Source organism: Choloepus didactylus, chromosome 3 (genome assembly GCF_015220235.1).
Source record: "Choloepus didactylus isolate mChoDid1 chromosome 3, mChoDid1.pri, whole genome shotgun sequence".
NCBI classification, from domain to species: domain Eukaryota; kingdom Metazoa; phylum Chordata; class Mammalia; order Pilosa; family Megalonychidae; genus Choloepus; species Choloepus didactylus.
In genome coordinates, this window is record NC_051309.1 from 210,634,679 (window position 1) to 210,646,670 (window position 11,992).

Consider the following 11,992-nt stretch of genomic DNA (forward strand, 5'->3'; position numbering starts at 1 on the left):
TGTTTAATCTCTTTTCTCTATCTTCCCATGTGTGCTCTCATTTTTTTTTACTATTCACTGAATTCATGGTCAGAATATGACCATGAGAAGAAAAACTAACCCTGATATAGGTTTATCACTACTCCCTTCTCTTCTTTCTAGTTTCTGCCACCCAAACCCACTTATGAAGAGCAGTAATAAAAAGAGTCAAAGCCATATTATACTGTATCTTCCTGGAAAAGGTTAAAATGTTACTGAATCCAGCACTATACACATTTACAGAATCATTTACTATTTCAACTAATTATTTTTGGTAGGTACAAAGAATGATTGGTATCTATATTATTTTAATGGCAAATTTAATAAACATTCAAGGATTATAAGGCAGAATTATTCTTTGGGAGACAGGAAGTAAAAGCTGGAAAGTGGTCTCTACCACTTTTAATAACATGAACCAGCTGATGAACTAAAATATAACTATTCCTGAGCCCAACAGAGAGCTACAGTTGCAAGGCCACCAAGAAGCGTGCATTCTAAGGAAAGCAAAGCCCACCAAAGAGATGGGGCATAAGCACTAGTTCACCTGGGGCAGGACACTGAAGGAAGAGACACCAGGCACCATATAAGCAAATAAGAAGAAATCAGCTGAAAATTTTGAGGGATTATTAAAGGAATAGCATGATCAAGTAGTATTTATACCAGGTTCACATAAGAAAATCAATTCATGTAATGCACCAATTAATAGAATGAAGGAAGAAAACACATTATCATCTCCAATTTATGCAGAAAATGCATTTGACAGAATCCAGCATCCATTCTTGATAAAAAGATCAGAAAACTTGGAATAGGAGGAAACTTCCTCAAAATGGTAAAGGGCATATATGAAAATTTCACAACTAAAATCATACTCAGTGGTGAAAGACTGAAGTTTTTCTCCTAAGATCAGGAGCAAGACAAAGGTATCCACTGCCATCACTGTTTTTCAACATTGTACTGGAAGGTCTAGCCAAAGCAATTAGCCAACAAAAATGAAAGTCCTCCAAATTGGAAAGGAAGAAGTAAAACTTTCCCTATTTGCAGATGACATGATTCTATATGTAGAAAATACTGAAAATTCCATAACAAAGCTACCATAGATAGTAAGCAAATTCAGTAAAGTGGCAGAGTACAAGGTCAACACCCAAAAAATCAGTAGTGTTTTTTCACACTAGTAATGAACAATCTGAAGAGGAAATCAAGGAAAAAATACCATTTAGATTTACATTGTTCCAGTTTGCTAAAGCTGCTAGAATGCAAGATACCAGAAATGGATTGGCTTTTACAATAGGGGTTTATTAGGTCACAACAACTAAGGCCATAAAACTATCCAAACTAAAGCATCGACAAGAGGATACCTTCACTGAAGAAAGGCTGATGGTGTCTGGAACACCTGTCAACTGGGAGGGCTTGTGGCTGGTGTCTGCTGGTCCTTTGCTCCTGGGTTGCATTGCTTTCAGCTTCTGATTCCAGTGGCTTTCTCTTTAAGCATCTGTGGGTTCTCTCTTAGCTTCTCCAGGGCAAAATCTGGTCTTCATCTCTTAGTTTACCCTCTCCAAATGTCTTTCTGTCTGCATCTCCAAGCATCTGGGTCTGTGTCGACTCTGGTTTCAATGGCTATCTCCAAAATGTCTATCAGTGTTTTCTCTCTAAGCTTCTCTCTGTTCTCTTCAAAATGTCTCTGCCTTTTATCCTCTCAAAGAGCATGCCAGTAAACTAAATAAGACCCATGCTCTGATTTGCTAATGCTGCCGGCCAGCAAAATACCAGAAATGGATTGGCTTTTATAAAGGGGGGTTATTTGGTTACACAGTTACAGTCTTAAGGCCATAAAGTGTCCAAGGTGAGTCATCAACAATTGGGTACCTTCACTGGAGGATGGCCAATGGTGCCCAGAAACCCTCCATTAGCTGAGAAGGCACGTGGCTGGTGTCTGCTCCAGAGTTCTGATTTCAAAATGGCTTTCTCCCAGGACGTTCCTCTCTAGGCTGCAGTTCCTCAAAAATGTCACTCTTAGTTGCTCTTGGGGCATCTATCCTCTCTTAGCTTCTCTGGAGCAAGAACCTGCTTTCAACGGCTGTCTTCAAACTGTCTCTCATCTGCAGCTATTCTCTCATCTGTGCATTCTTCAAAGTGTCCCTCTTGGCTGTAGCAAGCTCGCTCCTTCTGTCTGAGCTTTTATAAGGCTCCAGTGAACTAATCAAGGCCCATGCTGAATGGATGGGGTCACAACTCCAGGAAAACTATCCAATCAGAGTCATCACTCACAGTTGGGAGGGGCACATCTCCATGGAAACACTCAAAGAATTACGATCTAATCAACACTGATACATCTGTCCACACAAGACTATATTAAAGATAATGGCATTTTGGGAGACTTAATACATTCAAACTGGCATAACTCACCTTGAATGGGTGGGGCACATCTCCATGGAAGTAATCTAATTGCAAGGTCCCACCCACAATTGGGTGGGTCAGATGTCCATGGAAACAACCTAATCAAAAGATCCCACCCACAATAGGTCTGCCCCCACAAGAATGGATTAAAGAACATGGTCTTATATGGAGTACATAACAGATTCAAATCAGCACAACTAAAATAATCAAATAGCTAAGATTAAAACTAATCAAGGATGTAAAGGATGTATACATTGAAAACTACAAAGCAATACTAAAAGAAATCAAAGACAAATAAAGAAATGTAAGGGCATTCCATGTTCATGAATTGGAAGACTAAATATTGTTAAGATGACAATTTTATGCAAAGGCAAACTGCAAAATTCCAACAGACTGTTTTACAAAACTGGAAAAGGCAATTTTCAAAATTATATGGAAGTTCAAGGGACCCAAAAGAGCCAAAATCATCTTGAAAAAGAATGAAGTTGGAGGACTTGCTTCCCAATTTTAAAATTTATTGCAAAGCTATAGTAATCAAAAGAACATAGAAATGGCACAAGGATGGACCTACAGACCAATGGAATCAAACTGAGACTTCAGAGATAAACCCTCACTTCTGTGGTCAATTGATAAATTTTACAAGAGTGTAAGTCCACTCAACTGGAAAAGAATCATGTGTTCAACAAATGCTTCTGGGAAAACTGGGTATCAATATGCAAAAGAATGAAGGCAGACCACTTCCTCACACAATGTACACAAATAAATGCAAAATGGATCAAAAATCAGAATGTAAGGACCAAAACTATCAAGTCCTAGCAGAAAACATAGATAGGGAAGCATTTTCAGGACCCTGTGTTAAGCAATGGTTTTTGCTGTTGTTATTTTACTTTATTTATCAAAAAATTTAAAAAAGAAATTCAAACAAAACAAAACAAAGGAATAAGAAAAACAATCTAAAATAACTACATTGCTCCCAACATGTTCCTACCATACCCAAGAAAATTTACAATCCATACTCATTCCTGAGCATTCCCATAATATTAAGATTACCCTCAATAGTTTACCTATTCTTATTAGATTATCATTCCCCCTTCACTAGTTGCTGCCTATCTCTAAGTCCCCTACATTCTACAATGCAAAACATTTATTTTACATTTTTCACAGAGTTCACGTTAGTGGTAACATGTAACAGCTCTGTTTTTGTGCCTGGCTTATTTCACTCAGCATTATGTCTTCAGGGTTCATCCATGTTGTCATATGTTTCATTACCTTGTTCTTTCCTACTGCTGCATAGTATTCCATTGTGTGTATATACCACATTTTGCATATCCACTCATCTGTTGAAGGACATTTGGATTGTTTCCATTTCTTGGCAATTGTGACTAATGCCACTATGAACATCAGTGTGTGAATATCTGTTCATGTTACTGCTTTCAGATCTTCTGGGTATATACTGAGAAGTGAAATTGCTGGATTGATATCTTGTTTTCTAAGGAACTGCCAGACTGTCTTCCAGAGTGGCTGTACCATTGTACAGTACCACCAGCAATGAATAAGAGTTCTAATTTCTCCACATCCTCTCCAGCATTTGTATTTTCCTGTTTGTTTAATGGCAACCATTCTAATTGGTGTGGGAAGATATCTCACTGTGGTCTTAATTTGCATCTCCTTAATAGCTAGTGAAGATGAACATTTTTTTCATGTGTTTTTTAGCCATTTGTATTTCCTCTTCAGAGAAATGTCTTTTCAAATCTGTTCCGGTTTGCTAATGCTGTCATTTTGCAAGATACCAGAAATGGATCAGCTTTCATAAAGGGGGTTTATTTGGTTACACAGTTACAGTCTTAAGGCCAAAAAGTGTCCAAGGTAAGGCATCAACAATCATGTATCTTCACTAGAGGATGGCCAATGGCAACCAGAAAACCTGTTAGCTGGGAAGGCACATGGTTGGCATCTGCTCCAGAGTTCTGGTTTCAAAATGGCTTTCTGTCAGGAATTTCTTCTCTGGCTGCAGCAGTGAGCTCCTTCTGTCTGAACTCTTATATAGGACGCTAGTAAACTAATCAAGGCCCATGCTGAATGGACAGGGCCATGTCTCCATGGAAATTATCTAATCAGAGTTATCACCTACAGTTGGGTGGGTCACATCTTCATGGAAACAACCTAATCCAATGGTTCCAACTTAGTCAACACTAATACATCTGCCCCCACAAGACTGCATCAAAGAACATGAGAACATTGCTTTTTCTGAGGGATGTAATATATGCAAACTGATACAATATCTTTTGGCCATTTTATAATTGGGCTATTTGTACTATTGTCATTGAGTTGTAGGATTTCTTTATATATGCAAGATATCAGTCTTTTGACAGATACATGGTTTCCAAATTTTTTTCCCATTAAGTTGGCTGCCTCTTTGCCTTTTTGACAAAATTCCTTTGAGGTACAGAAGCTTTTAATTTTGAGAGTTCCCATTTATCTATTTTTTCTTTCATTGCTTGTGCTTTGGGTGTAAGGTCTAGGAAGTGACCTCCTAATACAAGGTTTGGAATATGTTTCCCTACATTACCTTCTAGTAGTTTTATGGGACTGTCTCTTATATTGAGGTCTTTGATCCACTTTGAGTTAATTTTTGTGTAGGGGTCCTCTTTCATTGTTTTGGATATGGATATCCAACTCTCCCAGCCCCATTTGTTGAAGAGACTGTTATGTCCCAGTTCAGTGGTTTTGGGAGCCTTATCAAAGATCAGTCAATCATAGCTTTGGGGGTCTATCTCCAAATTCTCAGTGTGATTCCATTGATCAATATGTCTTTGTGCAAGTACCATGCTGTTTTGACTACTGTGGCTACATAGTAAGCTTCAAATTCAGGAAGTATAAGTCCCCCTGCTTTTTCTTTTTTAGAATGTTTTTAGCAATTTGAGGCATCTTTCCCTTCCAAATAAATTTGACAACTAGCTTTTCCAAGTCTGCAAAGTAGGTTGTTGGAATTTTGATTGGGATTGCATTGAATCTGTAGATAAGGTTGGGTAGAATTGACATCTTAACAACATTTGGCCTTCCTATCCATGAACATGGAATATTTTTCCATCTTTTTAGGTCCCCTTCTATTTGTTTTAGTAAAATTATGTAATTTTCTGTATATAGGTCTTTTATTTCCTTGCTTAAGTTTATTCCTAGGTACTTGATTTTTTTAGTTGCTATTGAGAATGGAATCTTTTTCTTGAGTGTCTCTTCAATTAGGTCATTTCTAGTGTATAGGAACATTTCTGACTTATGTGCATTAATCTTGTATCCTTCTATTTTGCTAAATTTGTTTATTAACTCATGTAACTGTGTCATTGATTTCTCAGAGTTTTCCAAATATAAGATCATATCATCTGAACATAATGACAGTTTTACTTCTTCCTTTCCAATTTGGATGTCTTTTATTTCTTTGTCTTGCCGGATTGCTCTGGCTAGCATGTCTAGCACAATGTTGAATAACAGTGGTGACAGCAGGCATCTTTGTCTCATTCCTGATCATAGAGGGAAGGCTTTCAGTCTCTTGCCATTAGCAATGGTTTCTTATACCTTACATGAAAAGCATGAGCAACAAAAGAAAAACATAGATAAATGAGATTTCATCAAAAGTAAAAACTTTCACACAACAAAAGACTTCATCATGAAAGTAAAAAGACAATTTATAGAATGAAAGAAATATTTGGGAAGCACAAACCTGATAATGGTTCAATTCCAGAATATATAATCCTATACCTCAACAACAACAAAAAACAAATAATTTAACAAAAAAATGGGCAAAAGTCTTGAATAGACATTTCTCCAAGAAAATATACAAATGTCCAATAAGCACATGAGAAAATGATCAACATCATTAGCTATTAGGTAAATGCAAATCAGAACACAATGAGATATCTTTTCACACCCACTAGAATATCTACCATAATAAAAAAAGGAAAATAATGTGTTGGCCAGGATGCAAGAAATAGGAACCCTTGTGCATTGTTTTGGGGAATTTGAAATGGTGTAGCCACTGTGGAAAACATTTTGGCAGTTCTTCCAAAAATTAATCATTGCACAACGTACCATGTGACCCAGCAATCCCACTTTAAAAAAATTGAAAGCAGGCACTTGAACAGATATTTGCACATTGGTGTTCATAACACAATTATTCACAATTGCTGAAAGTTGAAAGCAACTAAACTGCCGATCAACAGATGAATGGATAACTAAAATGTGGTATATATGAAAAATGAAATATTATTTATCCATAAAAATAAATGGGGAGTCGGGCAAGATGGCGGCATAGAGAGGAGTGGAAGCTAAGTAGTCCCCCTGGAACAACTACAAAAAAACAGAAACAACTAGTAAATAATCCAGAATAACTGTGGGGGACAAACGAGACCATCCACTCATCATACACCAACCTGAATTGGGAGGAATGCCTGAGAACACAGCATAAAATCTGTAAGTAAAACCTGCAGAACCAGGTTGGGAGACCCCCTCCCCCATAGCCCGAGCTGCGGAGCCGCGTGGTGCCACAGAGAAGCTCTCTCCCAGCAAGCGAATACAGCTCAGCTGAGCTCCAACTGGGGTTTTAAGTAGCGAGTGTGAACTGCTCACTACAGGTGCGCAGCCCCAAAAAACAGACAGAGGCTTTGGGTGACGACTGACCTGAGAGAGCCGGAGGGTTGCCTTGGACTGGGTCTGAAGGGGACTATCTGTTTCTTTTTTGCCTCAGTGGAGAAAGCCCCAGTCATTTCCAGTTTCCAGGGCTGTGACTCTGGGAAGGGTGGAGACACCACAAGCAGAGAGCGAGACCATTGAAATGCTAATGACCTCCACCTGAGGGGTCTGTCTTCTCTAGGAGGAAAGGGGTGGGGCCCTTTCCATTCAGAACCAGACCCCAGAGCCTGGGGGAACACGGCCATACCTCCTCACACCAGTCAAGAATTATAGGCTAACAGGCGTCACCTGCTGGGCAGAAAAGCACAGTGACCCGAGGTATCAAAGGGTGGAGCAATTTTCTAAGACATACCCTCAGGGAAACCAGATACTGAATATTTCTTCCCTCTGGGACCTGAGTCTGTTCCGGTCTGGGAAAACCTGGTCTGGGTAACCAAGGAAACCATGCCTAGACAACAGAAAATTACAACCTACACTAAGAAAAACAAAGTTATGGCCCAGTCAAAGGAACAAATGTACACTTCAACTGAGATACAGGAATTTAAACAACTAATGCTAAATCAATTCAAAAAGTTTAGAGAAGATATTGCAAAAGAGATAGAGGCTGTAAAGGAAGAACTGGACATGTATACGGCAGAAATCAAAAGTTCAAAAAACCTACTAGTAGAATCTATGGAAATGAAAGGCACAACACAAGAGATGAAAGACACAATGGAAACATACAACAGCAGATCTCAAGAGGCAGAAGAAAACACTCAGGAACTGGAGAACAAAACACCTGAAAGCCTACACGCAAAGGAGCAGATGGAGAAAAGAATGAAAAAATACGAGCAACGTCTCCGGGAACTCAAGGATGAAACAAAGTACAATAATGTACGTATCATTGGTGTCCCAGAAGGAGAAGAGAAGGGAAAGAGGGCAGAAGCAATAATAGAGGAAATAATTAATGAAAATTTCCCATCTCTTATGAAAGACATAAAATTACAGATCCAAGAAGCGCAGCGTACTCCAAACAGCAGAGATATGAATAGGCCTATGCCAAGACACTTAATAATCAGATTATCAAATGTCAAAGACAAAGAGAGAATCCTGAAAGCAGCAAGAGAAAAGCAATCCATTACATACAAAGGAAGCTTAATAAGACTATGTGCGGATCTCTCAGCAGAAACCATGGAGGCAAGAAGGAAGTGGTGTGATATATTTAAGATACTGAAAGAGAAAAACCACCAACCAAGAATCCTGTATCCAGCAAAGCTGTCCTTCAAATATGAGGGAGAGCTCAAAATATTTTCTGACAAACAGACAATGAGAGACTTTGTGAACAAGACACCCGCCCTACAGGAAATACTAAAGGGAGCACTACAGGGTGATAGAAGACAGGAGTGTGTGGTTTGGAACACAATGTTGGGAGATGGTAGCACAACAATGTAAGTACACTGAACAAAGGTAACTATGAATACGGTTGAGAGAGAAAGATGGGGAGCATGTGAGACACCACAAGAAAGGAGGAAAGATAACGACTGGGACTGTGTAACTTGGTGAAATCTAGAGTATTCAACAATTGTGATAAAATGTACACATATGTTCTTTTACGAGGGAGAACAAGCAAATGTCAACCTTGCAAGGTGTTAAAAATGGTGAGGCATTGGAGGAGGGATACAATCAGCATAAACCAGAGACTGTAACTAATAGAATCATTGTATTATGCTTCCTTTAATGTAACAAAGGTGATATACCAAGGTGAATGCAGATAAGAGGGGGGGATAGGGGAGGCATGTTAGACACTTGACATTGGTGGTGGTGTCTGATTCTTTATGGTGAGCGATGTCCATGATCAACTGTACAAATACTAGAAATCACTTCATGAACCAGAACAAATGTATGACAATACAATTAGAAATTAATAATAGAGGGGCATATAGGAAAGAACTATATACCTATTACAAACTATATACTACAGTTAGTAGTATTTCAACATTTTTTCATAAACAATAACAAACGTACTATATCAATACTAGGAGTCAACAATTGAGGGGGGTTGGTTAGGGATAGGGGAGGATTAGAGTTTCCTTTTCTTTTTTTCTTTTTTCATCTTTCACTTTATTTCTTGTCTGGAGTAATGAAAAGTTTGTAAAAATTGAACAAAAATTAAGTGTGATGGATGCACAGCTGTATGAGGGTACCCAGGGGCAAGTGATTGTACACTTTGGATCTTTGGATAATTGTATGGTATCTGAACAATCTGAATAAAAATGGAAAAAAAAAAAAGAAAAAAAAAAAAAGAAAATAAATGGAAGTATGATACGTGTGACAACACAGATGAAACTTGAAGACATGTTGAGTGAAATAAGCCAGACACAAAAGGACAGATATTATATTATCTCACTGTCAGGAAATAATTAGAATAAGCAGATTTATATAGTCAGAAACTAGAATATAGATTACCAGGGGTTTGGGATGGGGAGCAGTGAACGGGGATTTAATGCTTAATTGGTACATAGCTTCTATTTCGATCGAGGGAAAAGTGTTGGTAATGAATGGTGGTGATGTCTAGCACAATATTGTAAATGTAATTAACAACCACAGAATTATATGTTTGAATGTGGTTAAAGTGGGAAATTTTGTTGTATATATGCTACTAGCATAAACATGTTTTTTAAAAAAAAACAACAAAGGAAAATACAACACAAACAGTTAACGCTAATATAAACTACACACTGTAATTAATAATAAAATTATAATAGTATTTTGTTTCAACAATTGTAACAAAGACATGACACTAATGCAAAGAGTTAAAAACAGGGAAAACCGTGTGCATGGTGGAGGGGGTATTATATGGGAACCTTGTATTTTCTGTATGATTTTTCTGTAAACTCACAACTTTTCTAGTAAAAAATAAATTTTTAAAAAAATGCCATAAAATTTATCCTGGTGCCATTAGAAATTCTATGAATGCACAGATACCTACTAATGACTGCAATTCTAAATCTTGACTGAATGTGTTTACAAAATCAATGTAAGCAGATAGCTTAACTCTACATGCTTAGCAGAAGACTGAGCAAAATTCTACACATCTTTTTCAATTTTCCTAAAATTTTGTTAAATCTACAAGTATGTAAATTCCAGCTAATTGAAATTAATTTCTAGTGTTCATTAGAGAACAGCAGCCAAAATGAATCAGGAAAATAAATCTCTAAATTATGTAGGAAAAATACAATCAGGACAGCAGATTAAGTTTATGATAACAGTATTCAACCCTATCCACATTATGCTGAAAGAAAAATGATACACCAAGAAAATTCATATTGATCGCTCTGATGATGTAAATGCCACCTGCATCTGATTGAATATGATTTGTATTCTGTTCCCAGTATTAAAGAGAGCATTTCACTCAGAAATCCATATTGTAAATACGCAGTAGCCAATTTATTCTTAGTTAGGAATGTTTTAATACACAATATTATCATTTTCCAAAAAATCATTATAATTAAACTAAATCACAAGATTGATTAAATTAAAGGTTAGGAATGGATGAAAAAAAAATCATAATTCTCAAGGCTTGTTACTATGTTAAAAGAAAAAAAGACCACACAATTCTATTTACCAAAGCAGCTAATATTGCTTATAAGTTAGGGTCTCAAGCTTATAACATGTGCAAAGAAATGCAATACACACAGAAACATGCAAAAATACAGGAAAGTGATAGGAAAAGTTGTCAAATCTAGGGAAAAAATGCTGTTACAAAAAAATAAAAATCCATTGTGTGCATAAACTGTAGGCCTAGTTGTACCATATGGCAGAGCCAGCATTCTAAGTTCAATGCTTCCAAATCTGAGCAGGTATGTTATACCATCTTGGGTTGAATGCAGCCCAAAGAAGGATGGGAATGAGAGGGAAGGCCAGAGTTCTGAAACATGTTGTCAACTTCTACTTGGTAGCTGGGCTTCAATGTCCACTCTATTTATGGGGAACTTCTTATTGGTGATGAACCAGTGGTCAACACACATTTGGTTGGAAAAGTGCATACATGGACCTTACCTCTGTCTTCATCTTCCTCTGATAAACAGATGTACATTTTTCCTCTGTGCCTTTTTCAATCCCTTCAGCCCCATCTGGTTTGCAGTGACGTTTCCTCTCAGAACCAATCATTTGTTACCTTTTTGTGTTTATACAAATATGTACAACCTTCCATTGTCCCCTGGGACATTCCATAATTGACATTTCCTGACCTTTTTCCGAATAAGTCAGCTCCTCAAAATTGCTCCTGAAAATACCTCTGAATGATGTTCCATTCAATGCAATACAATATAGTGATGAAATGTAATGGATATGAGGAGATCCTGCCATGTCAGGAGCCATTAAAGTAAGAGCTCCTAATTGTAAGTGATGAAATTAAGCAGGTACATGGTAATAGGCCAAGTGGGGATGCAATGCACCAGGTGTATAAGCAGCTCCAGTCACTTCAGCTTCAATCCCCATTTCCCAGGCAGACTTCTCTGGAACATGACTAGGATATGAGGACATAGTCTGAGGCACATGAATATGATGCCAAGGACCACAGTTTGGGTGCATCCCATGTGGATAGGATGGGGGAGGGGAGCGTTCCACATGTTTGATGTTGCATCATTCTCCTTTGAACTTCCAACCTCTGCATCACTTCATTAGGAAGCAGTCTCTGTGCTTCGGGTCATGTAACTGGAATGTAGTGCAAAACTGACTGCTGTGTAGAAGGAAGATGATGAGGGATTGGTGCAACTTAATTGGTTAAATGAGCTTGTGTTGGAGATGCCTCAGTGTGAGCTGTTATATAGGAATATATTAGAGAACAGAAAGCATGTACAGGTTGAGAAAGCATGCACATAATCTGCTTGAGGTGTAGGCTTTCTGTGGAGGA

At 37.8% G+C, this 11,992-nt stretch overlaps 1 pseudogene; it reads right to left on the minus strand.

The window, feature by feature from the left end:
• Nucleotides 1–11,018: 11,018 nt before the first annotated feature.
• On the minus strand, nt 11,019–11,959 carry LOC119530631 (annotated as a pseudogene).
• Nucleotides 11,960–11,992: the final 33 nt, after the last annotated feature.